This window comes from Accipiter gentilis, chromosome 25 (assembly GCF_929443795.1).
Source record: "Accipiter gentilis chromosome 25, bAccGen1.1, whole genome shotgun sequence".
In the NCBI taxonomy this organism is placed as follows: Eukaryota; Metazoa; Chordata; class Aves; order Accipitriformes; family Accipitridae; genus Astur; species Astur gentilis.
This window is the reverse complement of record NC_064904.1, coordinates 7,352,855-7,379,024: the sequence shown is the minus strand read 5'-3', so window position 1 is coordinate 7,379,024 and position 26,170 is coordinate 7,352,855. Positions and strand designations below refer to the sequence as shown.

The 26,170-nt window shown below is 42.5% G+C and overlaps 1 long non-coding RNA gene across 1 annotated transcript in view; it reads right to left on the bottom strand.

Moving 5' to 3' along the window:
• Window positions 1-26,170, bottom strand: part of LOC126050657 (uncharacterized) — a 216,638-nt gene that overhangs the window by 2,634 nt on the left and 187,834 nt on the right. The window lies entirely within an intron of this gene.

Here is a 26,170-nt window from a genome sequence, read left to right as displayed (position 1 = left end):
CCATAATGTGTTATATTAAGAATTCACTTTAAAAGGATTAATGTTTTTACTAGCAATTTAGTAAATGCTTGATTAAAATGATAGTTCAGCTAGCCTGTAGATTACTTATAACTCTCCATAACACACTCTGCTTATGTGCCAGCAATCACTCATAACACACATAACTCATCTGCAATGTCATTATAAAACTGGTTAGAAATGTACCAATGAGGTGTGCCTCCACCGGCACCAGTGGGAACTTTGTCTGCATTAGGACTGCAGGAGACCATCTTGTCAAGTTGCAGACACCCTAGATTTACACTTCAGTACCAAGAAGCAAGTGGGTGAAGGAAACAAAACTGGGAAGACCTCGTTTATTTTAACAGGAAAAATCACCAAAGACAAAGGCATTTTGTCTCCTGGTGAGAAGGAAGACAGCAGTGACTTCCTAATAAATAATTCAAAATAAAAGCAAAACCAAAATAACATCCATCTTGGCTTTTATTTTCCTCATTCCTAATGTACAATGAAAAGTTACTTGCAGTGCAGTGAGCTGAAGTGTATTGATCTGCCTGCAGGGAGAATACAACTGTTTCCCAAGCAGCAGCCCCAGCCTCTGAACCGCTTAAAAAAAGAAGAGTCTTCAAATGTGGGACCAGCCCTGACTCCTGGCACTGCTGGAGCCACAAACAAAGAAGCTGCCTTTGATATGAAAATCTTTATGGTTATAATTTGGGAATAAAAGATAAGTAATTGATGTAAACCACTTGAGTAAGTAACTCTTGACCAGACAATGGAATAGAAGGAACAAATCGACCTGAAACTAGGAACCAGAAACTTTAGTGGGCTGGTTGCCCAAGAAGCTTGGCTATAGTGCATAAAAACAAGCCCTCTAGGTGAACTTAACTAATTATAATATGAAGACCACACCTCTAGAAGTTAGGATACCAGCCTCCACCTGAAGACCCTCACCCACTGAGCTCGCACAGTAAAATTAAAAGATGCTGCACCTTTAAATGAAGACGAGGCACTATACACCAATCAGCTTTAAGGTATGGAATTATGGGCACCAGTAAAAGGTTGATAAACAATGTGTATGGTAATTATGCTAATTTAAAATATATAAATGAATGACTGTTTTAGTGCTGGGTGTGCCAGCTTTGCGGAGATACCCCCTAGCACCCCTTCCTGTGCAGAACTGGCAATAAACAGCTAATACCTCAACTCTGTGTGCTATTGGCTTGCACACCGGGTGAACGATCCCACAAGTTTTAGGACAACACCTTGGTCTTCCAGCCGGGCACTGAGACCTGGGTAAACATGGGATTGTTCAAATTAGAAATGGATAAATTCTATTTATCCGTGCTTATCTAATGCTGCAAATTCTAATCTCACAGGCAAACGAGAGTGCCCCAGAAAACTGAAAAAGTTTGGCTGGTTTCCCAAAGCCAACTGATCTGCCAACAGCTGGGTTCGGGAGATGCCCTGCTCTTGTCTACCAAGCTGTAAACCATATCCCATGATGTTTCTGCTGCAGCAAGAAGTGGTAGGACGTATTAAAAAATGCTCCCCAACAGCTCCTACTTATAAGAGGGGTTTGGCTGGAGGAGAAAGGGGGCACAGGCACTTCCCTCACTCCTCCCTCCACTAACCTGCACAGCAAAACCGCTAGATCCCATGCAGCATGGATGTTCAGGGTGGGGAGGGCCCCCAGAGAACAGGCCACCACCTGCCTGGGCACACGTCCCCCCCAGCAGGTACCACCAGAGGGGAGCCCTGACCTGCACCTCTACCGAGCTCCTGGGCTGTGCAGCCATGGAGCAGTGACCCGAGTACTGAAAAAAAAAGATGGAAAGGAGTGGGAGAGGTGAGGAAATCCTGCGACGGAGAGACTGAGAGGGAAAACAGAGAATCCTGACAAAACAACCTGTATTTTGTCACATCTGCAAGTTGTTCATATATTGGACAGCGAGCAACTGCTGGCAACTTCCTAGAACGGGTGTTGTGTTGAAACCCAGCAGGTACAAATGACTAACGGTGAGCAAGGCAGAAGCGGGGGTCTGCGGAGGTGCCACTGGCCTTTATACCTACACTTGCATTAGCATTTACGTGTTTTGTCTTAGCATCATCAAGTGATTCAGAGGAAAACAAGAACAAGGGAGTCAGTAACCTGAGGGTACCCACGGCAGACGCAACTCAATGGGAGCAGGGGGCACCAGGCAGAGGGCTACAGCATCAGACATCAGAGTTTGCTCGTCCAGCAGGTCTTCAATTAACTTGCCCCAGGAGAGCAAAGCTTCAGAGGCACCAGGTACCTCCCAGGGATGCTAGCTCCTGCTGCCGTCCCCCTTCCAGCCCCCAGAAACTCCCTGATCCCCACAGTTCCTCCAGCCACAGCCACCTGAACTCCTCCTGCAGGTCCTACCTCTTCTAGCAGCAGAAGGGTTTTGTCATATTTGCCCCCAGATGGCGTCCAGAGGAGGGCTTGGTTGCATCTGGCAATCCCCTATCTTACTAATTGCCATCATGCAGTCAGTGATACCTTAACAAGCAAATTGGCTCTGGGAATTCACAGGAAAATTCCCACCAAAGTCATTTACATTAACCTCACAACCCAAGCACATCCACTCTACATGGCATCAGATCACAAACCCACATCCCAAGCTAGGACACGCAGCCATTACTTCACCTGCAAAGCCATGAGTCATTCAGGTATTGTATTCTTTTCCCCTTCAGTAACTGGGAGGTTTTCCCTCTGGCCAAATATTTGCATTTCACTTTATTTGAAAAATCAAGTGGGATCACAAATACAATCTGATAAAATCCTAGGCCTGGAATGCAAGGATTTGAGGGGAGGGTGAAGTCCTTGCTGGCTGGTTCCTACAAGAGCCAAATGGTCTTGATTCACCACTGGCTCCCACAGAAATATGGTCATACCCAAGCATCTTGTCGGTCAAGTGCTTCTGGCTCTGAAAAAAGCCAGAGAAGGTACAGTGGGCCTGTCTGCATCTTATGGTTTGGGCAGAGTTTCCCATTCCCGTCAACATAAACCCACACAGAGTAGTGCAGAGCCCCAGCTGTGGTCGGTTTGCACATGCACTGCATCCACTGACACTCTTTAACTTTGGCATGGTGACTCTGCACCACATGAGCTAGACAATCCTGTTTCTAGGATTAATGTGAACAGAGGCAGCATGGGGGTACCTGAAACCCTCTTATTAACATTCTCAGTCTTTTCTTAATAAATCCAAACTGTGCAGCATTAAGTTAGTGTCAGACTCCTTCCTGCAGGATGCTAGATCCTAAAATTAACATAAATCTAAAAAGTAACTAAATAAATCACAAAAGAAAAAAACCATATCAACAGCTATTAGATATAAAGACAAAGCCTCTGGCTTAGGAAATCCTTGAGTTGTGAATTTTTTGGAAGCTAAGAAAGTATTCTGGGGAAGTACCACCACATCCTTGCCTTGTTATTAAAGTCTTTCCCAGGCACCCCTTACTGGTTACTGAGAGAGAGGGGGTCCCTGGGCTGCACAATCTCTGATCTGGGGCTGTACAGTCACTCTTCTCCTCTTTGCAAGTTCTAATTATTAGCAAGGAGACACTGAGTGCTTTCAAATCCAAACACCGCCAATGCAACTCAGACTGCCAGATTATTTCTATCCCACTAAGGGGTCTTAACTGAGGGAGAAGGTCATCAGTGTGTTGCAGTGAAATACGCAAGGAGAAGCTGGTGACCAGGACATGAAGAACATGAAAGAACAACAAGGAGGCAACAGCAGCTGAGAGTTTTTACATGGGCTGATGCACAGTGTGATTTGTTGGAGGTCATCTCTGTTGCTCCAGTCACACCTACGTGCTGTATTTGGCTCATGCTATGATGATGCAGCCTGGGACTGCATGAACTACATCCTTTTTGGATGAAACTACACCCAAAGATGTGCTCCAGGAACTCTTCATGTGCTAGAAAAACAATAAAAGAAATTTCAGCCCATGGCAGCAGGGTTCCAGAAAAAAGCTAGTCTGAAGTAAAAGCCCCAAAGCATGCTTAGTGTGGACACTGGCACCATTAGTTTCGCTGGAGGGACGGCTCCAGTGGGTCCACTCTGCTCACTATTTTATATATCACCTAAACTAGGAGGGAGAAAAAACACAATGGGCTTGGTATTAAGAGGCGTTTAACATTCAAACAGGACAAGACTGGGACCAAATACAATTATATTAGTACTTTGCCAAATATAGCACTGTTGAAATCAAGGTAGGTGTTGACTTCGAACTGTGAGGAGACCAGAATCAAAATTACTTCTCCACATTTAAGGACTGACCTTGGGAGAAGAGGAGCACTCTCCTAATGGGAGACTCAAGCCTTTAACCTTCACAGATCTCACACTCAGAGCGGTATTTTGGCTGGCTGGGGTTTGTGGGTGTTTTTTTGCTACAGGGAAAATATTTGCTGTCAGTTTTAGTATAATTGCCCCAATTAAGAAAATAGAAAAGTCTTCTGGCTTTCCGGGTACCTTTTTTCAGCCTTTATTATTCTCTTCTGGAAATTGATTTCATTTATTTGACATTGCTTCATATCTTTAAGATTCTTATGACACATTGCTCCTTTTATACTTTTCTGGTGGGGCTTCACGCTTGTCACAAACACTCCTCTTCCTTACCCAGAGCTGCTGCTAGAACTGCTGAGATAGGAGGGATAGAGAGCACTAGATTTACCAGCTCTTTAATAACTATCCTTCTTATTTAATTACTACTTCATTAGGAAAGTGCTTCCCTGCCAGATCAAAATTAATGTTTCCCACTTCTTTTTGTAAAAGTTTCATTATTAACCTAATATCAGCCTTTTGAAACGATATGTATTCTGAAAAGCTATCCACTAAAAGATATGTATTTTATGTATTCTTCATTGCACAGGGGAGAAAAGCACGGTTCAGTGGTTAGGACACTCCTTTCACTATTCTTGTCCTTGTACTACTGCTGACTTCTTCAATATCTATGGGTAATCCACTTAGTCTCTCTCCGCCTCAGTTTCTCATCTGTGGGAATCTTTGAAGAACTGCCCAGCCTATGTGAGAAAATGATCCATAACAAAAGTGAGACCACACAAATAACTTCCAAAAGAGGGAGATGCTAACACGAAAAATTTCAAATCCAACAGTGCTATAAAATACACCCACTACTGTCTCCCCAAACCTGTGGGACCTGTTGCACATCACCATCATTGCAAACAGTCCAGTGAACTAGACAAAGCATTTCTAGCAAACGGAGATAACCCTTACTTGTCCCTTCACTCTCAGCGTGAGCAGTGACTGAGCTAAAGGTGACGGCTTGGTGATGGCAGGGCTTTGGAAAAGGCAGCAGCAAGAGCACGTTTGTGAATTTACTGCGGTATGTTTGTCACATCGAAGATACAAAGCACATCCCTCACAAAGTACCTGCCCCGACATATCTGTCAGCTTTTAAATATGCTGGCACCTTGACTTGCTCTTGAAAAAGTTTTGTAATCTTAAATAATTTCCCTTCTAAATCATTACTGATGAGGTCCCCAAAGAGGCTGCGAGTGGAGGGTGCAGGCAGCAGAAGCAGGGCTCCCAGGACGTCAGAGGAGGGGAGGACGATCTGGGCTCTGCTGGGGGCCCTCAGCGCTCCTCCTGATCAGTCCCATGCTGTCAGGTATTATCTGGCACTTCGACAAACAAGAATGAAAACTTCTGAAAAGCTCCCAGGGTCAGATGCTGAGCTGGTACAAAGCAGCATCCCTCCCCTGAGTTCAGCAGAGCCACCTCCGTTTACACCAGCTGGGGATCCGACTCCTTGTATTTCATCTAGCTTGAATATCAGCGAGCACAAAGTTTGTATTCTTAATCCATAATCACAGACAATCACCAGCCAAATTGTTTTGATATTTAAACTTGTTTACAGTCCCCAGGCTATTAGTTGTGATGACACATTAAGAGATAAGAGAGCTTTAATTTTCTGAGGATAGTTCCACCCTCTGGGGATAAGAAACACACAGCGGAAACTTGTTTTGATTAGCAAACTGAAGAGGGCATAGAAATCATACAAAGCAGAGTGTGAGTTCAGATGCTGCTGGAGCTGACACCTTCCCTTATCTCACAAAGAAGTGCTCGAATTACCAAGCAGGGAGGAGAGGCTCCTCCAGGATTTAACCCCACTTGACCAAGACAGCCAAACGGAGCGTTGTTCCTTTCCTCCTCTCAAGTTTGTAACCTCATTTTCCTCCAAGGCCAGACTTGGGGAAAGCTGGGTGCTCAGCAAAAGTCCTGGACAGCCCCCGGGCAGGGCACTGAGCAGGGCAGTGAAGTGGACACTGCACTGCTGCTAGTGGCCTGTGGGAGGAAGGCAAAGTTAGCACACATATTTGTGCTCGTTAGCAGTCCTTTTCCTAAGGATTCCATTGGCATATTCTCACTTCTGTGATGACTTTGTGTCCACTCCTGACCCTCGTGCCATTTTGCCTGGCTAAGTCCTCTCCCAAACTCCGCTGACTCGCCATGTTGCCAGCTATCAGTCAAGATCCTGCTCAGAGAAACACCGGGGGGTGCAGCGACACACATTTGCATTTATTTTTAAAGTTGGATTTCAGGGAACCGAAAGGCACAATGTAAATGCAAGATGAGGCCAAGAGAAGCTCTGGGGCCATAAGAAGCTTCACTAAATGCTCATTCAGACACAGCAGCTTGCACAGGCAGCGTGCAGGATTTATGAATAGCAGGTGAATTGAAATGGAATGAGCAGAAACTAATATAGGGTAGAAATCCAAAAACCTGAGAAAAGTGAAGACCTGCCATAAAAGAAGAGAGAGCGGGGACAAGGAAAGGTGCCCAGGGAGAGGTCTTTCATTAGGCGACAAAGATCAGAAAGAGCAGGAATGTGAGCCAGGTTCAATAACACTCCCCAGCAGTGAGCAGAGAGACTGGTGCCTAAAGCGAAGAGATGTCTCAGCGGACAGAGGACACAAGCACTTATGTAGTCCTCAAGCAGGAAAATAAACCCACGTCAGGCTGCTGCTACGCTGACAGGTTTAAGTCAGTGGGAAATACATGCTATTTATAGCACTACAGCCAGGATATTTCCAAAGGTCTCAGCAATGTGAGACCTCCTCTAGAATAAAGGGAAGCACTCAGCAGCAAAGAGGTTATTCTGAGAGGGTAGAATTCAAATAAGAAATGCATTACAGGGCTCATCCTGCTCCCCACCATGGGTCTGATCCAGTTTGTTCTGGCAGTTGTTTTTGTCCCCCAGGCAACTCGGAACTCAGAGGAGGCAAAAGACTTGCAGCCAGTTTTATAGTTTTACCTTTCTTCTCCTCATTTATGTTGCTGGGACCACGCACAACCCTGAAATGCTCAGGATACCTAAGCTCTATTATAAAGAGACTAAATATTTTGAATGCAAGTATCCTTATCTTAGAAACAAAGCTATGATCCATAGCAGAATAATGATCCTTAAATACCAGGCTATTACTACAGGGTCTCCTTTACCTGCCTCCATGCAGGCAGTGCTATCCACAGACTCACTAACAGCCTTTGGCTCCTCTACCTACAAAGTCTCCCATGTCAGGATTCATAAGGCTTCACAAGTCCTAGGTTGTGAAAGAAACAAACCTGACTGAAATGAGATAAGTCTCCCTTTAACACATAGCTGTCTCCCCTTTGATACGAGATGCACTATGAAGAATGAATTGTTATTGATCAAAATTAACAGTCCATTTAAAACACAACTGGAAGCATTTATGATTAGAAGTCCAAACTTCTCAAATCCAGAAATTATTAATTTTCTGGCTGGGTCCAAAGAGTGGTGAAATATCAGTATAATTCTGGTTGGTTTAGACTGGCCTATTTCGTGTTCAAAATCCATTTTCTTGATACACAGCACTCTGCTTGGTTGCTTGGTGCTAATGCTCAGAGGCAGAAGTGTTTGACTCTCAGTTGGTACTGCAGCACACATTTGCCATTTTCCTACTTTTAAATACTCGGTATTTCTTTTCAGACCTTTTCAGTCAGAAGAGTATTTCCTCCCTCCCACTCTTCCCGAGGTTAACTCTTGATACCATCTATCAGCAAGAAGAGAGGAAGAATGACAGGGTCTATCTTTATTTTGTTCGCATGAATCCCTCTGCAATGTGTGCAAATGCACTGGTTCTAAAAAAAATACTGACTGCTTGTGCTCCATTTTCAGGCAATTTACTGCTCTGCTGCAACAAACGGTTAGTGCTGAAAGGTGAAAGTTGCATATTGTGGACACAGTGACAGGGAACAGATCTCTTAGGCTCCCTCTTCATATAGTGTCTGCTGAGCCCTGTCCTGCAGAGCCTGAGGGGCTCCTGTCCCAGAAGGTGCAGCTGCAATGGAGAAGGAGAAGAGGGAACAATCAGCCCTGCACAGGTCTTTTCATGTCTCACCACTGCTCCTTTCCCATCAGTGGGGAAGGCACAGAAAGAGCTAGCCATAGTGGAGATTTCCCAAACTGCCTTATTAGACGTCCAGTAAAGGCCAAACGCTCTGCGGTATTGGTAGGCATAAAAGCAGCCAAAGGGAGCCAGACGACAGTCCAGCTGACCAGGTGTCCCCTTGCCATCAGCTGATGCCAAAGGTGCACAGCGTGACTGTAGTAATGCTTACCCCACTGTACCTAACCAGAGCCCAGAAATCTGCAGCTCAGGGACTCCTTCTGCCAGAGGAAGCATCTTTGGGTTTAATGACCCTCCATAGGTTTGCTTTCTCTAAATTTGTCTAATTGCTGCTTGAACTCATGTTATTATTTTTTTCTATACAGTGTCCTCTAGCAATGAGCTCAAAAGGTAATTAAGGGACATCTGAAAAAGTATCCACCTGATATTTGAACCTGTTGCTTCATTCCTCATTATGTAATTTGGGAAAGAGTGACTAATCCGCTTTTATTCTGCAAGCCACCTTGAATGCTGTAAGTCTCTCTCTCACCATATCCCTGTAGTCATCTTTTTTCAAGACTGAAAACTCCCAGTCTTTCTAGTTGTTTCCTTGTACAGAAGCCGTTCAATGCTCTTGGTTATTTTTCTTGCCTTTCTGCCTTTTGTAGTGATACGAGGGGGTTTTGAAGCAACAAAGGACAAAACCTTTCTGGGCTTCTGGTATTAATGTGGAGCCTGTGCACCAAAGATCTGTTGTCCTTACTCCAAAGATTTTATAAGTTATACATACCAAGGTTGGTAGAAGGGACACTTTTCATTCAAAGAAACAAACAAAAAAAAGGCTAACATCTCTCCCTCCCACGCCCCAGAAATTACGACAGAATAAAGATTTGAAGTTTGAAGTCAGAGTTCTCTCTCTTAGTCCTTTGCCCATCTTTCCTGAGCTTACAAAAGCAGAACAACAAAAAAACTCTACCGTGAGCACACCTGAGTGCTGCCATATTCAGATTTAAAAAAGAACCACAACTGTTAAAAGCCTTAAAAATTGCATTTTTGCCCAGATAAAATTAGCATTAGCTGAAATATCTATGTGAAAGGATAAGATGTTAAAGTATCTCTTTCCATCATTTCAGATCTCAGCACCCCATTTTCTATTTCAAGGGCATCTCCAGGGTTCTCTTTTAGGAACAGAAATACATTGAAGCCCTGTAAAAGGAAACAATACAATACCCAAGTCTTAGAGAAAGACAGGTCTCCATTATCTGCCAGAAGGCACATAACCTCTGTCATAAGCAATTTGAAGATCTGTCCTCACCACTGCACGTTGGAATGGAAACTGAGCTGTTTCAGAAGACATTGAAGAAATATTAAGAGATGGAAAAGTGACACAAATTTGTGTTAATTTTTTGCTATATAATATCTCTAAATTCAGCCAAGGTGAGAAGATAATTGGGCCTGTAATGGATCGAACTACCTTTACCTCAGATGTGACCTCTCCTCACAAAACCAATGTGCACCAGAAGAGCATCCAGAAGCCTGAGGGAGATAACACTAGAGCTTCTGTAGAAATGAACTATTAGTTTGTGGGTACAACAACAATCTAGAAAGTCTAAAATTTTCACTTTTCCTTCCAACTATATCTTTACCCCCCATATTAATTACAGCTACATTAAGGGACACTGCAAATAATTCTAGCCAACTGACACTTTCTGATTTAGGAAAGTTGTGTTCAGGTTTTTTTTATAATTTGTTAAAATTATATCTGCTTTGTCTGAAATGATACATGCCAGCCATTTGTCTCAGGGAAAATATTTTCTGGGGAAAAAAATCATTCAGTTTTGCTGTTTATAGGAATGATGCTTGGAAACCAATTATTGTTTTACCCATATAAAAACCTGGCAACCTTTTCTGTGACATACTCAAGTGTCTTCACTTTTCACTTTTGAAGCAAGAACCCCATTCTCAATTTTATTGTAGCTGGGATGGCTTGATGTAAGTGCTGAAGAAGGTCTTGTGCATCTGAAAATATGTTTAAGTGATCAGTTTTGCAAAAGAAATTACCTCTCTTGTAGGTTTTTTTCCTGTTTAATTACTCTCTTAGCTCAAAGCATCTTTGCAGCACTTCAACAGGTTGAAATGTTACTGATGATTGCCAATATGAAAATTTGAATAGCAAAAGGTTTTCAGTTTGCTTTTAAAAAATAAATACTTTGTTTGGGTGGGTTTTTTGTAATTCATTTGCAAAAACCAGCCAAGAATGCCACAATTAAAGGTGATCCAGGATGAATTCAACCTCCTTGTGTTCATATGTTATCAGATAGGCTTTAGCTGAGCACTATTTTGTCCACCAAATTCCAGCTTCAGTCAGAGCACGTGCATTTGCCATAGAACAGGAGAGAAAAAAGCTTTTGCTTATAGGATTCTTCAGGGTTTTTTTGCAGATTTTAAAAGGTGGCAGGAGAGTCTGAGAAGAGGAGCAGCAGTCTTTTGTCTGCAGGCATAAGATTTTGCCCTGGAGAATGGGACAACGCATTCACACTGTGCTTTTCAAAGCTGCTCCCCTGTTCTGTATTTCTGGGAGCCTGCCTTGGGCCTGGAGCCTTGAATATCTGGAAGGGGTGAGTACTGGCCATTGTAGTGGAAGCCAATGGGAGCTGCAGTATGTGCTGCCAGGTCCTCTAAAAAAATTACATCGGGCACCCACAGTTATGGATACTTGTAATGTTACTCTTTTTTGCCTGAGGTTACCAGCTGTACTAGGGAGCAATGATACCCAGAATTGCTATTAAAGTTCTGTAAATGGAAATAAGTCAGTGTTTGCACATTGCAAGGACCTGCATGGTGGAACACCCTGGAATGCCCCAGCGGGAAATAATTTTACCTTCACAGCAGAGTCTGAGCTATGCATTGAACAGTGAAAAGAAAATCAAGTATTGAACTCACAAACTGTGTCATCTATTATGTGCACCAAGCGAGACTCAGATCCTGGGCAAAAATAGTCTGTGACTGATGCACCTGTGCAAGGTGGCAAATTAATGGAGTAGAGGCAATTTTAGTTGCAGCATTTCTTAGCTTCAAGTGCTGAGCTGTGCAACCTTGATAATGTTCTTTTCACATGCTGTTTTGTGTGTAATTATTACCTATATCAGCCCAAATTTAAAAATAGAGCACTTCCCTATTGAATGCCTCATTCAGGACACAGTTGCAGCTGACTCTTAAAGGTGCCAATAACCTGCAACTCACGCTGAAGGCTACTGGCACTGTCACAGCAACACCATCCAAGCTCTGAAACTGTCAAAGCCTCTTTCAAAGTCCTGGGATGAACACTTCAAAATGGAGGCAGCTGAAAATCCCTTGCTGCTTTTAAAATATTAGACCAAATAAGATAAAATAACAGACAATTTGAGGAAGAAGCTAGTTTCTAAAACAAAGTTATCAAAGTAGGATAACACTCCAGGCAACCAACTCCCACACCTTTTATCACCATCATTAGTCATTTATATTGCAGCAGCATGCGGCAACCCCTGCTGACGTCTGGGCTAGAAACCAGACACAGATAGCGAGAACGATACCTAGCCCGAGCAGCTTACAAAATTACAACAGTACGAAGTATGGGAAGGGGAGGGAGGAAGAACAGAAGGTTGAAGTGAGTTGCTGAAGGTCGATTTGCACGAACCCGGCACAGCCAGGAGAGCCAGGCCCTCGATCCACAGGAGCAGCTGCCCCTCTGGCTTGTGCTCAGAGCAAGCACGGCATGGGGGAGAGGCAGCAGCTCCACTTCTGCAGGTCCCACGCTCCTGGGGAAACAAGCTGCTTGTATGGGGAGTAGAACATTTGGGAAAACTTGAGCGTGAAGTGACACATCTCCTCTTCAGGGCTCAGGGTAGAGCTCTGTGGCACAGCAGAGAAGTGGGATTTGGGAGTGAAAAGGTCATGATTAACTCACCACATGCTCTGGCAAGGCCATCAGGATGGGCGGTGAGGAAAGGAGTATGGGAAGAGCTGGATTTCCTAACCCCTGTGCACTGGTTCATTGCTATAACAAGTGCTCGCTGTTCGGAGTTGTGGATATCACGGAGTCACAGGGACCTCTGGGGACCACCTGGTCCAGCCCCCCTGCTCAAACAACGCCACCTACATCCAGTTGCCCAGGACCACATCCAGAAAGCTTTTCAATATCTCCAAGGATGGAGACTCCACAACCTCTCTGTGCAACCTGTTCCAGTGCTCGCTCACCCTCCCAGTTACCTGCTTCCTGATGGTCAGAGATTTCCGTTGTTCAGCAAAGGATGTCACCTTGCATAGGGAGAAGAGCCGTTTAGATTCATTTTTTGTCCTATAGCTTACTCCTATTCTCTTTAAAAAGATACAGATGATGTGGCTACAGATCTGGAGAGATTATTTATTTATGTCTTCCAACTCTGTACAGGATGCCTAACAACCCACGTTCTTTCTCTGTCTGCAGTGATTACTGTACTATATAAGGAACTGTGCTGGCTTTGGCTGGGATAGAGTTAGTTTTCTTCATAGTAGCTAGCACGGGGTTATGTTTTGGATTTGTGCTGAAAACAGTGTTGGTAATAGAGATGTTTTTGTTACTGCTGAGCAGTGCTTGCACAGAGTCAGGGCCTTTTCTGCTCCTCAGCCCACGCCACCAGCGAGGAGGCTGGGGGTGCACAAGGAGTTGGGAGAGGACACAGCTGGGACAGCTGACCCCAACTGACCAAAGGGAGACTTCAGACCATGTGAACATCATGCTCAGCATATAAACCTGGGGAAAGAAGAAGGAAGGGGGGGGACGTTTGGAGTGATGGCGTTTTTCTTCCCAAGTAAGCATTACCCATGTTGGAGCCCTGCTTTCCTGGAGAAAAACAGGGAACAGAACACTTGCCTGCCCATGGGAGGTAGCAAATGAATTCCATGTTTTGCTTTGCTCATGTGTGGGCTTTTGCTTTCTCTATTAAACTGTCTTTATCTCAACCCACGAGTTTTCTCACTTTTACTCTTCTGATTCTCTCCCCTATCCCACCAGGGGGGCAGTGAGTGAGTGGCTGTGTGGTGCCTAATTGCCGGCTGGGGTTAAACCACGACAAGAACATACTTTGATAGCTAATGTAATGCAACATACACATCATGTTGCCTCAGGGTCATGGTAAATTGCATCTGTTTATATGACGCATCTTGACATACTCTAATGTAGTGCCAGTAATTTAAAACAATGCCCATATAAAATGTGAATAAGACCAAAAACATAGGCACAAACCTGAAAATATTTCACTGCTTTCTTATGTTAAGGGTATTCAGTAGTATATTGGTAATTCTTCTTAAATATTTAGGGAGAGGAATATATATTTTGCTACATTTTTCTTCAGTGGACACTAAGCCAAATTCCACTCACAAAACCTTGAGTAAAATTACTGTTAAAAGGAAAGCTAATCTGGATTTATGCCCCCAGAACAGAGAGCTAAATTTAACCCTGATTTTCTTTTAACATAAAATGGATTCTTTAAAAATATTGCTTGCAATAAAAAGGGTGCTAATAATAAATAAAATATCCATAGTATCTGAATTATGCAAAATTGGTCATTGGAAATGATTGTGTGTAAGTCCCAGATACCTTATGACACAGAGGGAGAGCACCAAGTCCCACTGAACTGATGTGATGAGTAAATGAATAGCAACATGCCTAGAAACAGTAGGTTGGTAATGTTTCTTTCAACTTAATTTTCAAAACAAAGTGATTATCTGTTATGAATTGTTGCCCAACATATTCTGCATGTTCACACAAACGTGTTTTCTATTCTAGCAGCTGCTACACCATCCCTATAGGACTGAGGCTTTCTCAGTTAAGATACTTTGCTCACATTTGTGAAGTAGCCATTTGGCTCTACGTGTATTTTTAAAGCCAAATGGTCCTCTAGGGAGATGTTTATCTATTTCTTCCCCTTTCATGCTGTAAGGCACCATCAAGGAGTGCTGGGGGAGGTGACTGGGAGAAATGAGCATACCAGTAAAAAAAAAAGGCTTGTGGTCCTGGACCATGTAAAACCCACAGAAGACGGCAGCGTTCCAGTGGAACAATGTTCTTCAGGCTCTAGTGAGAGAAAGGACTTTTCTCACGAAGCAAAATTGGGAAATGAACACTAGTCATGGAAGAGATATTCAGGTATTGCCAGTTCATGACATGTAAGGAAATTCTAGTAGAAAGAAAAAAATTGAAGATCCTGCATGAGTCTCATACCTGGGATCTATTAAAAAAAAAAAAAAAAAAAAAAAGGCACTTTGGCCAAACTTCTCCAAAGGCCATTTGAGGGTTAATTTAAAAGACCAAACTAAGTATTAGTTCAGGTTAACCTGAAAATTCTGACTGAAATCAGTCATACTCTAAGAAAACTTCTAGATTTGCTTTACTATGTAGGAAAGAACTGGAAGGCTGCTCGATGGGCAAAACTCAGTGCTGGTTCAATTCTGGATTGAGAAATTACACCTTCTAATGAATACTCACAGACTCTGGTAAACATAATCAACCTATTCAATGATACCATAGCATTCCTAGATATTATGATTTCAGAACCTATCTGTAATGTAAATTAAACAGGCAGTTGTACTGATTAATGTTAGACGTGAAAGGAATAAGACTACGCGATTGAAAAATTGAATGTGCAAAATGCTTTAAAATATAGTGTCACTCTACCACCCATCCAGAAAACCTGAGGCAGAGCAAGATGAAAAACTTTATCTAAATTCATGAAGCTGCTTACTGAAGCTCCAGAGAACTGAACTCTTTTTCTTGTTTTCCAGATCAGCACTCCATCCTTTGGACAACATTGTCTCTCTGCACCATCCAGTTTAAACTGATGAAGCTCAGCTTCAGTTTGTACTGGTTGAAGTCTTGCAGCATAAGGTTTTTAACAAGTCACTTTGCTGCACCAACAATTTAATTCAGCTTAACAGAAATATAGAAATAGAAACAGTAAAAGGTCTTTTGACCTTTTCTGTTGGCTACAGTCAAAACCATGCAACAAGAAGTGCAGAGAGGAAATGTAGGACATACGCTCAAGTTGATGAAAAAAAATGTTTGGGCATGTAACACAGTACACTGAAGAAAACATTCAAGAACAACTCATCCTGCTGAAAATATTATTCCCATAAGGCTACAAGGGTAAGTGTCAGATTATGCACTTACAAGTGCCAGCCATAGAAGACGACCCACCCACAGGCCCTACAGTCTTGGGCAGGAGGTCACTAAACACTAGCAATTGATCTACGGCTCTACAGACTCCAAGGAGGAGCACAGAAAACCGAAATAAAATGTGCAGATTTCCCCTTTTTTGTGCTATTATACATACTAAGGAAGATTAATAAAGCATTAATAATGACACCATCCTGCCAATTCAGTGTTAATCAATGCGAATGATGAATAAACATAAATTAACACGACTCAGAAAAACATCCTTAAACTAAATTCCTCTCCGTTTCCCCCTGATACAGAAGCAACCTTCCAAAGATTTCTCTTTCTTTGAAGTAATTTTTCTCCAAAGACTTCCCAGCTGCTTAACTGCATTCACACAAGCTTGCCTAACTTCAGAACTCAAGCTAAGCCCTATTTCGCTAATCCTATCAGTCCTTAGCTTCTCTCAAACATCACTGACCCACGTAACATATCCGACCCTTGTTCTCCTCACAGGGTTGGGACTTTGTGTCACCCTCTGAACCACCCTTGTTTACGCTGAAGCTGGAAGTCATGTTGTGCATGCCACAGGTCCAGCGAGGGACATCCCTTTGCTCCTCAGTGACTTTTCTGTTGAGTTTGGCGTGGGCATTGCCTCAGTCAGACCACAGACCTGGCTCTGCATCTCCGGAAGCCTTTCAAGTTGCAGTCTGACATTTGAACCATACTTTTCAATTCCTTAGATCTCCAGATGCCAAGCACACTCCAATAATTCATGTAGAAACTCTGCACAGTGACTGGTGACTGAAATGCAGCCAGCTCTCAAGTGAAGCACAGGCATTTACAAACCAGAGAGCCATGCCAAATGGTCCAGAGGAGAGGAAGGGATGAAGAGTTTTTTCTGAAGAGAAAGCGTACGGCAAATTTATATAGGGAAATGTCTTATCCCATGAATCAAAAGACGTAACCTTTCTTTGCCAAAAACTGGGAAACCTGAAAGCTCATAACTCTACATTAGTACAGCAATTATATTAGCTTTCCCATATTTTGAAAACCCAAGACAAAAGTTTAATGCTTCTGACTTTGCTTTTTAAATAGAAAGTGAGAGTTACACTAGACAAACACCAATTTAAAATCTCAGCGGGGCTGACAGCTGTGTTGAAGAAGAAAGCTTTTTCACAGTACAAGCTTGTGGGTTGATTTTAATAATGGACATTTTCTTTCCATAGATCCAATATTTATATTCTTTTTGTTATTTGAAAACTTGTCTGTAGACACATAAAACTGCCTGCATCATAATTGCACTTGCCTACATTTCACGCCTATAATCAGACTAGGACCTATGGCAGCAGCCACAGGAAAACTGGAAAAATCTATTCTGCATGGGTTAGTAAGAGAGACTCCAGTTATTTTTCCAAAAGGATAATCTATTTCACGGCAAAGAAATTAATTCTGTCCAGTTTTTAGGAAGCTAAGGTTTGGCCAGGAGCATTTTTTGGCTTATTTCTGAAAGAAAACACTCAGAGGACACCCGAGTATGTCATCCCAAGCTCACGACTCTCTCTCTTCCAGTTCCTCCCAATCCCTTCTTCCTTTTTCCAGTTCTTTCTCCAGTGGAGCTTGCTTGGAGAATGCAAGCCAAAGCAGGAGCTGCTCGCAAGCAGGGAGTGGTTGCAGGCAGCTTGCAGAGCAAAACAGCGTTGCTGCGGATCAGTGTGCTCAGGGGGGAACGGAAGACGGATGTAGGCTGGTGGAGTCCTTCTGAGTGAAAGCTTAGGGTTGTACAACTCATAGCTACATTTAAACCTCCACAAATAATCCAAGAATCAGGCTTTTTATAGAAACCCACTGGCGGTGTTTTACTTTGAACACTGCTGCTTCTTGGACTACAAATGTCAAAAGCGTATCTATAGTGATGCGCTGCTGCAGGCTGGCCTTGGGAAACCCTTCATAAAAATCTGTCAGTGAGGCTGGGTAACTTCCCTCCTCTGACGAAGTCATCCATTCTGGTCACAGCTACACTCTCTGCACTCTCCCTGGGGCTAAGGTAAACATTACTGAGGAGAAAATGTGCATGACTTACAAATGCACAGCACTTCACCACATGCAGATATTTGCAAATTAAGGACAGAATAGATTTCTCATAGATACCTGCATGTACACCATGCTCTACCAGCACGACAACTGTGCCACGCTCTGCACACTTCACAACCAGTTAAGAACAAACTCTTCCACGCCACACTTGCAATAACATTTTTGCTGTATGCTGTTGCCTATCACAGGAAGGATGGCCGAGTGGCCAGAGCACCAGGTGGGGACTGGGGCGTTAGGGCCTCTGGGGTCCCGGGGGGGCACCTCCGCGAGCATGGGGACACCCTTTGCAGTTGGGAAGTTGCTCAGCATGAACAATCCTGGCTCTGAGAAACTGCGTCTCCATCCTCCCCGCTCATTATCCCTCTCTTCCCAGGTATGTGTTGCTGGGAAAATGCTGTGCAGAGCTACCAAACATTTCATTTAAGCACATGATTCCCACCTTGTCAAAGCACTGTACGGGCTGCTTCTCCTTCACTGTTGCCAGGTGGTAGTTGCTAACCAGGAAAACAGGGATTTGCAAAAATGACTGCTCTTCATAGATGGAACATTGCCCTCTCTCAAGAGCTGTAATCCCCCTGTTAACACAAGTCTTTGTTGCCTTCCTTCTGTTTTCTCATTCCTGACTTCTTGTAAATACTAAGTTTGGGGTGTGTGTGTGTGTGTCTGTGTGTCTGGGTGTCTGTGTCATTTTGCTGTCAAAACTGTGAACACTAGAATATTACCAGGCATCTCAGCAAAGGAAGATTTACAGATGTTTGGTCTTCATTATTTTGTTATAATCTTACACCTTTTTTTTTTTTTTAAACAGCACAGTAAACAAGGAATTTAAAAGCTCCCAAACATGGCTCATAAATTCCTCCTGTTCCAACTTGCAGCCATTTATAACTGACATCAGCTATATCTCTGCTGCAGTTACAGGACTGCTGCACACACAACTGTGCCCGAGGTAGCTCCAGCATAGCCAAGTGGGAGCAGAAGTCTCCTAGAAAGTGCAAGGCCTGCACCCCCCATGAGGAGCAGCTACCTAAAAGCACAGCCATGGTCCTGCTACATCCATCAGATGCACCCTGAAGCCCACACCCTGCCAGCTTTCCTCTGCCTATTACTTAATCCAGCTAGACCAATGCCAGCTGGGTACATTTATACAGGTTGTTTAGTACGAGTGAAAATAAACACCCTAAATGGAGATATGCAGTCATTTTATGAGGAGTAAGAAGAAATCTGTTCCTGTAAACCATTTTCATGGAGTTTTGTGGTTGACAAACAGGCTGGCTGAGTGAAACTAACCAAGACGTGTGCTAAATCTCAGAGGTACCCAGTTGCAGAGCAGCTCTGCTAGTACCAGTGGAGACCTGTGTGCAAAGGCGTTGTGCAGAGACACAGAGATATGCCCTGAACATTTGCTGAAGTACCCTGAGTATGTAGCAGATAAATGTTTGAAGCAGAAAAAGAATGGAAAGAAAGTGTCAGGTAAAGAAACAAAGTGCAAAGCCGCAGTCTGTTCTTATTTTCTACCACAGCAATTGTACCGATGGTGGTGATGAAACCAGCCAGCGGTGTGATCCAGCTGTGGAAGAAATCAGTGGCACAATTCTCACGGACTCCACCAGGTACTGGATTAGGCTTTGAAAGCAAAAGTTGCCCAGAAAGCACTAGTAGCAGGAACAAAAAATACTTTTTCATAACTTAGTCACCCAAATTGCTAGCATATGTATTGACGCCAGATCCCTGTTAGTCCCTGAAAATGACCCACATAGTAAGTTATCAGCTCCAGTAGCCTCAAAAGAAGAGGACCATGTGACAATGAAGATTCACAGGAAGTCCCTTTCTTTTGGCTGTCCTATTCTCATTTAGTAATAGCTTGTACTGAGAGCAGCCCCTGCCTCATGCGGCAGCATAGCTTTCTAGCTTAGGTGTTTAAGGAAAAGTATAGCTACACCGCCAGACACATCAGCAAACACAGTGGCAAATGATCTTCACTACAAAAAGCATTAAACATAATGAAAGTATTAATCATTCATATAAAAAAATCAACATAAAAATCTATATGTAATGCTGATAACTGGGACCAGATATGTGGTAAAGCAGCCAGTGAAACTAGTTACTCACCTTTTGCTGTTCTGTGTGCTTGCAGAGTTAGTTATGGAAGTTGCATTCACTTGGAATTTAATTCCCTACAAGAGCCTGTTTCTCCTACTGTTTGTACAGTATCTACCATTCTCAGGCCCTGATCTCAATAACTGATAATAGCTGCAATCTATGTGATAAGCACAGGACAAAAATGCACCCAGATTTCAAACACACCCTTGTCTTAGGTAGGAGTCACATTCTCAGAGGGGCTCGTGCTGAGCCCCGCAGCCATTCCGAGCACCTGCAGCTCCCGTGGGTGCAGCGGGGCCAAATCCTGCCAACGGTTCGCAGAATCACCTTCTGCTGCTGCCTCTTGCCCACAGCTAAGCAGAGCATCGAGCTCCGATTGGCCTCCTTGCTTTCCCTGTGTCCTTCAGGACCTGAATTGCACATGTGCTGTAATAGATCCAAGAGGTTTCCTTTGAGCTTATGGTCCTGCACAAGCATAAATCGATGCATTTATCGTATTCTGGGTGATGTGAAAAAGCATCAGCCTTCCATATTTGTGCTGTATCACCCAATCAGTAAGCTAGAAGAAGTAGGGCCAAATCCCGAGAGGGTTAAGCCAGTCAAGCTACATCAGTGAACACCGTTTGAAAGCATAGACATTTTTTGGCGTATATCTTAAACTGTCAGGAGCAGCAGCCAGTGAGCAATGAAGTACTTGACCTGTCAGCATGATACAGATCATTTACATAGCTTTTTACAAACATTAACAGATTAATCCTCACCTTGGGACACACAAGCAAGGTTCAGTAGCCCTGACAAACAGACCTGGAAGCTGATTCACACAGTGGTTGTAACCTGATTTCCAGGAGAAACCAGCATCTTTACGTTTTATAAAAGCAGAGAAGGGAATAGGACTTCATACCTCCAGACCAGGAGAAAAAAGAAGTGTGAAGCAGTTAGCAGCTTTGACCCAGCCACTTGCTTCTGTGGGGAACTGGGGCTATTGGGACTTTCTTAAGTGCTGATTTCCTGGCTCCTCTTCAATTCACACCAGCTGTGACAATCCCAAGTAGGAAGGTAGTTCTCAACCCAGCACAGAGGACACAGGCACATTCGCATGCAAAGCACTGTATTTCACACCCAAAGTGTAAAGCAAACCAAGCAGCCAAAGTGGAAAAGTCCTACCTGGTTGCAATTTCCTTACCCAAACAGCCATCTCAGCTCATTGCACTTCCGTGGGATCTGTTTCTAAAAGCAGCAGCGGTCACATACTAACACATGGGTGAAAGTTGAATCCTGTGCACAAGGCTTGGGCTTTGCATTGAGGAACAGGGAGCATCTGTGATGGATACGGCCCACAAGGTCATGCTGACAGAGCTCATAGACTGAGAGAGAGAGAGAGATGGCTGTGGCCTGTAAAGCCATGCTGGCTGTTTTGTTTAATTACCTGGGAGACATCCTTTGTGCACACATCATCTACGCAGCTGAGGGGTCTGTTCTTAGCAGTATCATCGAGGACTGAGGAGTTGTCCATAAGCCACAGGGGACTGGGAGCTGAGGTCCCTGGAGAGGCAGGACAGGGAGTGAACTCACAGCTGTGTCTCTCTGCAGGAGGGGTATGCATGTGTGCACCGAAGGGGCGAGAGGCTCAGTTCATACATGCATGCAATGGACCGGTGTACCCAGATACACTGTCATGGGAGTTAGCAATGTGTGTCCACACGGACTGGGATAGAGACAGAAAGGGTCAAGGGAAGATGCATCTGTACAGGCATCTGCTAGAGGTGTGTGGCCAAGTAGGACATGCCACGAGATTCTTAAGATACGTAGTAATTCATGTGTTGTAACTTGGTAAAAACTTTCGGGATTTGTCCCTAAAAAACTGATGTCATGAAGGTCTCCTCTGTTTTATGAAGGAAATCGCTAATTGATCCTGCCTGTTTGCATCATATTCACACTGCACTACTCCTGTGTTGAACCTGCAGGGATCCATGTGTGACCTGACATCTGCAGGGAGGTACTGCACCTCCATGTGAGGCTCCAGAGAAGGGCTGTGGGTAGGAACAGGTTGAGAGGTAGGGAACACTAGTGTTTCTGACGTTAAAATCCCTGTGATGCCCGTTTTGGTGTGCCTTCTTCATGTACTCATAAATCTACTGAAAGCCAGGTGAGAGATTACAAATGAATCTGGAGACAGATTCAGCAAAACTGTTGCAGGATTCTCCCTGTAACATTAGGCATGGTCTACTTTTTTTTTTCTTTCCCAAAGGAATATAAGGCTTTAGTGATGCTTTTGATCTATCTCCTCTTGTGAGACATTGCAGATGTGACCAGTGGTCTTTTCCTAACTTACTTAAATTTGGTGAGGAGGACTGGAATTATTTTGTGGTGAGCATGAACGGATGGAGCATCAGATGCTCTATGGGGGCTTCTGCATTAAACACCCATTGCATGGTTTTCAGGGTGAGGACAACAACTAGACCCAAACAAACCAGTGATCCCTTACAATTCCATTACAAAGTACAGAAACAGATGCAGAATTTGAGGGATAACAATTAGGAGCAGAAGTAACAGACCAATCCTTCCTCAGTCAGCTCTGATGTGATACTAAAGTGAGATTAAAACCATATTACAAGGTACATCACATTGCACACTCAAGATGTTCCCAGTGACATGACACATTGAAACACTCTGAGCATTGCATGAAGTCATGTCAAAGATGATGTTCCCTTCGTACTGAGTTAACAATATCTGAGAGTGGCTCTAAAGGAGCAGGTACAATGTAGATTGTGACACATTTCCACAGCAGTGTTTTGAGAAAGCATCCAGCTGTGCCAAGCTCCAGAGCATTTTGATGCAAAGTAAAGCATTTGCTATGGAATGAAAACACAGGAACCCAAAGCAAATGGATATGACATCAGTGAAACAGATGATTCTTCCTAAGGAAGCTTTGTTTTCTAGCTTTTTTTAATACAGATAGAGAACAAGTACTATGTTCAGCAGCACAGAAACAATACTATCCTTAGGGCCATTGTGGTCATCCATTAAGATCCACTTTCAAGAATGCTTTAAAAGCCCTTCCAAAAACCTACCTTCTCCTGCTAAATATTTTGTACTGCTTTTATATTCAATGAAAAGTTACATTTGATGTGAATACCTGAACAAAAACCTTTCAACCAGTTTTTGGCTTGGGCACAAAGTGAAAAAGAAATTCCAACAACACACAAGTCACAGGTCTTAATAAACAGTCTTGCCATCTTGCTTTCTGATTCAAAAAGTTAAATGGTTTTGTTTTCAAGCACCAGACTCGCCTTCCTTAAAGGAAAGTTTCTGGTACTCTTAACATAGTAACATCTCACTTTACAGACAGTATTGCTAGGTTTTGGGATGTGTCAAAGTAAAGTCCTAATTTTTCTCATCAAATATATCACAGTTTCACATGGAGGAGAAAGTGATGCTTTTCAATATCTAAAGACATATGCATAAAATGGCAAGTCCTAAATTTTCAGAAGTCAGAAGTTAATATGCACTGCATTAATATCCTCATTAAATGGGTAACAAACCATTAAGGCATGATTTATATTCACAAGCACCATATTGTTTTCTATTCACACCACTCTTTTCTGTCTAGCTTGGTTAAAAACTGGAACAGGTATTCCTCCACTCTGTTTTATCATAAAGAGATGTACCAGACATCCTTTACCCTTTTTGCAATCTCTTATTTCATCAAAGCTTACTGATCTCTTTGGCTCATCAACTTTTCTCCAGGCCTTTTGTTTCTGAGGCTCTTACCATGAATGAAATTCTTTATTTATGTTCGTGGACTTCAGTGGTTCTCCAATGTTTCTTACCCAGCTAAAAACCACCTTACTTGTCAAAGTTCAATAATTACCATACTATATCATTAGATATACTTTTCTGATCTATTAATGTTGTAGAAAATATACAAATATTATAAACCCCATGCTCAGATCCTCAAAGGTATTTGAATCCTTCAGCCCCCCAGATATAAAAAACCACTAGGGGCCGTATGATAAATTAAGGTCTTAAACACCAGCATGTGTTTGAACTTATAACACTTTTATGTATTCTAATATCGAAGCATCCACGAAAAAATTGCTAGCTTGCTGGAAAAACCTTTCAGAACCTCTTTTACGATATTTACAGATACCATTAGGTCTAGTTTAGGACGGAGGGCTGAGGTAGGCTGGGGACAACCCTGTGCACCATCACTGCTGATGAAAATAGAGTGCAGGTGATCCTCCTGGCTGCCCTGAGCTCTGTGCATTGGAGAACAGTATTTTGAAGCAAGTTATGTAATTGCTCACTCTGGTGGAGTATGTGTTGACTAAGGCATTCCTTTCTAAACCTTTTTGATTGTACGCCAATAAGAAGTTCATGTCAGATAAAATAAGAGTACTTGATGCAGTAGGGTGCATTTTAAGTTCTCTTCTTAACATTTCTCAAAAATAAAACACAAGTGAAATAAGGTTTCCAGTGGAAATACTGCTTTTAATCAGACTTTCATACTCTTCTACATTAATAAGTCATTGGGTAAGTTCAGTACCTGTCAGCATCCAGAGGTATGTCCCAGCTGGAGCTGTATCAGTAGACCAGAGTGAGGCAGATACTCCTTAAGCTTCTGGGATATTCTGCTGCAGAACTCATTCCAAAACTCTGGCACACTTGCAAAAAGCTTTTTTTCCTTCTCGACGTGTACAAAATTTTCCTGGGTTTGTATTAAGATGCCAAGGCAGATTTTTTTTCCCCGACTTCAGATGTAATTTTAGCAGCTAAGTACTTTTTGTACAAACCGTCTTTTTCTTTTTCATAAAGAGGATAAAAAGCTGAAAGAATTACCTTGGACAGAGTAGGCATACCAGTGTTAATAAGAATCACTGTTAGGTACCATATTCTCTGTGTCATCTTTTTACCCACAGGTGCTGGATTCATAATGACCTGTGTGAACTCTAGATAGCAAGTCATCAGTCTTTTTATCTGGTAACTGGATTTTTTTCTGTGTTGAAATTTGATTCATTTACATACCTCCACAACTGTCCTTAAACCCTGACAGCATTAAGAGATACACATGTACATCCCCCAGAACCTGTATGGAATGCTTAGGATATTTCTATTTAGTATTTTTCTGTTTAATCTAGGAAATACTTCCCCTGTGTAGTAAAGCAATTACATAATTAATGGCTACATTCACAGAGAATGGCTTGGGAGTGAAAAAAGAATTTTTAGGACAACTGTGTCAGACCAGAAAGGAAGTACGCCTCAATAATTCCCTTTCACATATGATACTTCAACTAGTATTAACTTAAAAGTCCAAATGCAAGTCATTAAACAAAAAAAAAAAATGAACAAAATGAAAAGCAACCTTGCAGGGACAGTGATGAACTGAGAATAAGGACATTTGGGTTCAATTCTGAACTCTTCCCTTGCCAGTATAGCTTTGGGCAGTTTCTTTGTTCTTCAGTTCCTTATCTATTTAATAAGGATATTAATACTCGATTAATTCTACTTCTTGCCTGCATGCCTTTTGAAGGCCTCTTGAAGGTTTTTGTAGTAGAAACTACTTCTTCTGGTATCCGTAAAACTCTCAGCAAAATGGAGGCCCACTTTTTGTTGAAGGCACAAGAAGAATTAAAGCAGGGAATTGCAATGAAAACTTATGTCTACCATGGACCTGGTAAGAACTGCTGTTCAGTATCAGTAATATAGGGCTCTATAACATCTAATGCTAAAGATGGCCCTTGATAGAGTTTCTAATTAAAGAACTGACCTGTAAGGAAAAAAAAGTGTTGCAAATTTTCACTGAGAAAAACAGATAAACAGGTATCAGTACAATTACTTGTAACAAATGAAAGTCTGATTAAAAATGTTAAAAAGACATGTGTCATTTTGAAATCAGTATTTCCATACATACAGATTTTTAGAGCTTTACATTTTTTAAAATATTACACCCCTTCAATTTTTTATCCTGGTTTATGAAAAACACAGATGCTGATCTACCAAAATTTCTTGTCAGATAAATATTCTTTCTGCAGCTATTTATGTTTAAACAACAAAAGTTTAAGACTCGTTTGGTTTTGCTTTAGGGGTTTTTGTGGGCCTTTCAAAAATCAGGTTTTTGCTAGATCTTGAATCAAGACAGCTCAAGGCAGTCCAAGTACAGGAACTGCTTATGTGTTGTATTATTAAAGCACATTTTTCTTGACTAGAAATAGTTGCTGCAAGTGTGGAAAGTATTTCCACTGTTCAGTATAACTTTCCTTATAATGCAGATGGTTCGAGCTCTAATTCACATAGTTTATCTAAAGAAACAGTTCAATGGACTGAAATGAAATACATGTTTTTTCAGCATCAGACCTTCATTGAATAATATCTTAAAAGAAAAGGAAATTACTAATTTTACTTGCTTT